This window comes from Octodon degus, unplaced genomic scaffold, assembly GCF_000260255.1.
Source record: "Octodon degus isolate 3935 unplaced genomic scaffold, OctDeg1.0 scaffold00189, whole genome shotgun sequence".
Classification (NCBI taxonomy): domain Eukaryota; kingdom Metazoa; phylum Chordata; class Mammalia; order Rodentia; family Octodontidae; genus Octodon; species Octodon degus.
Window position 1 is genome coordinate 3,063,248 of NW_004524765.1, and position 4,214 is coordinate 3,067,461.

Below are 4,214 nucleotides of genomic sequence, written 5' to 3' on the forward strand. Positions count from 1 at the left end.
AGAAGGAGAAGGAGAAGGAGAAGGAGAAGGAGAAGGAGAAGGAGAAGGAGAAGGAGAAGGAGAAGGAGAAGGAGAAGAAGAAGAAACAACAGCCATTAGGTCTCACCTGGTTGGAGAGTGTGACTCTATTTATTCCCTTCATAGCCACAGCACCCAGATCTCAGCTATTCCTGGGTGGCTAGCTGAGTATTAAAACACTTTCTAGGGGGCTAGTGAGATAGCTTAGTGGACTAAAGCACCTGCTTAGGCAATGGCACCAAAGCCTTCCAGATGCAGCTTGCAGGCACAGAGGCCAGGGACCCTCTCAACACAAATCTTGCCCATTGAAATCTCAGTAGGGGACTCCATGTGAAACAGTAATCTTATCTCCAAGTCAGACCAAAGATTAGGAAAAAAAAACCCAGAGCTTTATTAATAAGGCTAGCCACTGGACCCTTCCCAGGTTACAGATCTTAAATGTCCAGTCAGCAACCAACCATGCTTCCTCTATCCTTAACAGATCAGAAACACATCTGGCCTAGTTCTGTTTCATCTCTGCTTAAATATCTACAACATCTTAACAAGAGTGGGGAAGGACTTAAAGAGTGACAGCATCTTAACAAGGGTAGATTAAAGGCTAAACTAGAGCTTCTTTTGCTAGAATAAAATTAACCCAATTAAGAGCTGCCATCCCCTACATTGCCTCTGCTTCCTTACAAGCCACCATGCTATGGGTAAAAAAATGAAACCTTTGATACTGAGTATTAAAACACTTTCTACAGGGTCAGTGAGATAGCTCAGTGGACTAAAGCACCTGCTTAGGCAAGCTTAGGCAAGTGCGGGACCAGGGATTGATCCCTGACACAACATGCTGTGCTGGCCCCAAACATGGGGCACACTGAGCCTCAACCTGGTCTGGGCTTGGTGGCACATGCCTGTAATCCCAGCACTGGGAAGGCAAAAACAGGAGGATCATTATGAGTCCAAGCTGAATAGTGAGACCTTGGAACAACCAAACACATTTTTTAAAAAACCACTTTCTAGGTATATTTTCTCACTTAAATCTTAGTAAATTGAAAAAAAAAGTTAATCCCAGAAGAGCTGAGGAAGTACAATATGTTTAGACAAGCAGTGAACAGGCAGTCTCTGGAGGTTCCAGTACCATTTCTATACCAACATCGTCTATGTCCTTACATAAACCTTTACATAAGTTACTTATCTGGCTTCTGATCACTTATCTGTATAATAAGGGAGATGAACTGCGTGATTTTTCAAGCACTGCTGCCACGCATTCTTTCCCTCAAAATATGATGGTCTCACAGTGTTTTCATTGTAGCCAATTTTAATTTAGTGTGCAAAGTGTAATAGATGAGTAATTACAATATGGCATCAGAGCACCTGACAGTAGCACATATTCACTCACCCTGCTGTATGAATAGGAAATATCACATGACCAGGGATGCAGGAGTATGGAAGAAGGATTGATATTTACTAAGTTTTAGAAAAGAAAATTAACATTCAGGAAGCTAGACTCCCAAGATGGCAGACCTACTGGGCTCCATCCTAAGTTCCATGGAGAAGCCACCCAGCCTTGGTGACCAGGAGATGCAGCGCAAGGCCTGAGAGCAAGTTACCCATCTGCAGAAACTATAAGTGCAAGAGAAACAACAGAAAATAGAATTTTGTAAAAGGATGGAGAAAGAAGTGTCAGATTTCATCCCAGACAGTGGGCACATCAAGAAAAAGTTTCAGCCTATGAACAAGCTAGAGAGGAGCATACTACATGATGTGGTAGTAGCAGGCCTAACATCCTTCTCCTTTGGGAAAGATGATGACTATTGCTATGTCATGATCTTCAAAAAGGAGTTTGCACCCTCAGATGAAGAACTGGAATCCTACCACTATGGAGAGGAGTGGGATCCCCAGAAGGCTGAGGAGAAGTGGAAGCTAGAGTGGCTGGCCCAGCATAGGAGGAGGTGGCGGCCTAGCAGGGACCTGTGGTGGTGAGCCCTGCCAGTGATTACAGGGACAAGTATAGCCACCTTATTGACAAGGGGGCAGCTACGGATGCAGCCCACATGCTACAGGCCAAGAAGACCAATGGCTGTGTGCCTGTGGCCAACAAGAGGGATACACATTCCATTGAAGAGGCCATGAATGAGATCTGAGCCAAGAAGCATCTGTGGCAGAGTGGGGAAGAGTTGCCAACTACCTCTTTGGAACCTCACCAGCTCCCTTTGACCTCTTGGGACAGGGCAAGGGGTAGGGAGGAAGAAGACTGCTGCTATTAGGACCCATCCTGGAGCCCCACCTTCTGCCAACTGCCACTCAGGCTGGAGGGAAGCAGGTGTTTGTCACTGTTGGAGCTTGGATATGTATATGTATGTGGGGTGTGTGTGTGTGTGTGTGTGTGTGTGTGTAAAAGAGTGAATGCCACCCCAGAAAGGTTGGCTATCATAAAGAAATCAACCAATAACAAATGTTGGAGAGGCTTTGGGGAAAGGGGAACTCTTCTCCACTGTTGGTGGGAATGTAGATTGGTGCAATCATTATGGAAATCAGTGTGGAGACTCCTTAGAAAAGTAGGACTGGAAATCCCTTTAAGCCTGCTATCCCCCTATTGGGAATTTTCCCGGAGGAACTGAGAGCTTCATATAGTGATATATGGGTACCTATGTTTATAGCAGCACAATTTGCGATAGGCAGATTTTGGAAACAACCAAGATGCCTGTCACATGTGGAATGGTTGAAAAAGATGTGGTACTTTTATATAATGAAATACTACTCAGCTATAAAGAATGATAAACTTGAAGCCTTGATATTTAAATGAATGCCACTTGAAGATATACTTATTAGTGAAATAAACCAGACCCACATCTGTAAATATCGTATTGTCTCCCTAGTATAAGGACTTACAGTTCCATATGTGGTTAGGTTTCTAAATTTCTTTGTAAAAATACATAAATGCTTATTTCTAGTTTTATAAAATTATTTTTTCTTCATATTCTATAAGGGCTTAAAGTTCAACATATCAATATCTGATGGAAAATACCTGTTCCGTGATATAACAGAATGTTTGATATTTAGACAGATAGGGTAAACCAAACTGCATATATTGCAGGGTAATAATTAGCTTCTCTTCTGGAGGGTTAACAACCTTAATTTAGGTTGTTTTTTAGGCAGTTCAAAATTGGAGAAAAGGAAGGGCTGCAAGACCAGCCAACATTTTGGCCCTAGCCTTTCAAGGGCAGTGAAGATTCGGGACATAGGAGAACCTGTACTGTAACAACATGTAACTCGGTTGTGCTCCAAATTTTTTGATCAAGAAGGTTATGGAGCCACAGAGGAATATGATCGATGATGTATAGTGTGCCTGGGGAGAGTCACAGGGAGAGAAAAAAACATTATCTCAGGCTTTCACAGAGAGCAAATTGGTCAAGCAATGGTTGTGACTTATCCTCATGGTTGACACTGACAAAAGGATGTACAAAGGGTGATACGGGACTACAGGATAAATCCTGAGAGTACTTGGCTGATCTTATCAGATACAAAAGTTACATTTCTTGTTATATAGGTCTTGCTATATCTTGGTCTTAACCATCCAGCAGAAAAGTATAAAAACGAGGTAAAGTAAATCCATATTAGTATGATGAGCTGTTAAAGGATCAAGTCAATAACTTCTGAGGATAACCCACTAATATTATGGACTGCTAGACAGTGTTAGATTGTTTAGTTGAATTCAAACACCTACAGTATTTAGATGCCAATAGAATATTCACTCTGACAGGACCAAAAAATAAAAAAAAAACGATACAAAGGAAAGATCATTTTGTACTTATATATACAAAATAGTTAGGATAAATATACAGATACTTTCACTTAATTCAATGAGTAGATAGAGGTGTACTAATAGTATTTGGACAGAATATCCTGTCTGCTTCTTGTACTGTGGATAACCACTAAGAAGGTAACAATGTACAATGTATTGATTATTGAAACTGTACTATTAATCAGCTTTGAAACTGTCTCATTCAAAAAAATAAAAATAAAACAAAGATAAAACTTCAAAAAAATGTCTGAAGTGAAGAAACAACTGCAGAAAGACATAGAGAAAATGAGATCAGAAATAATTTCTGATTATTTGATCTCTGAAGTAAAAAAAGAAAGGATAACTACAAAGAAATAATTTCTATGTGCTTCTAAAGAAGACACTGATAAAAAAAATAGAGGAGAAT

The 4,214-nt window shown here is 40.7% G+C and overlaps 1 pseudogene; it reads left to right on the forward strand.

The window, feature by feature from the left end:
* The first annotated feature begins 1,518 nt into the window (after positions 1-1,518).
* LOC101575532 lies at positions 1,519-2,378 on the forward strand (annotated as a pseudogene).
* Positions 2,379-4,214: the final 1,836 nt, after the last annotated feature.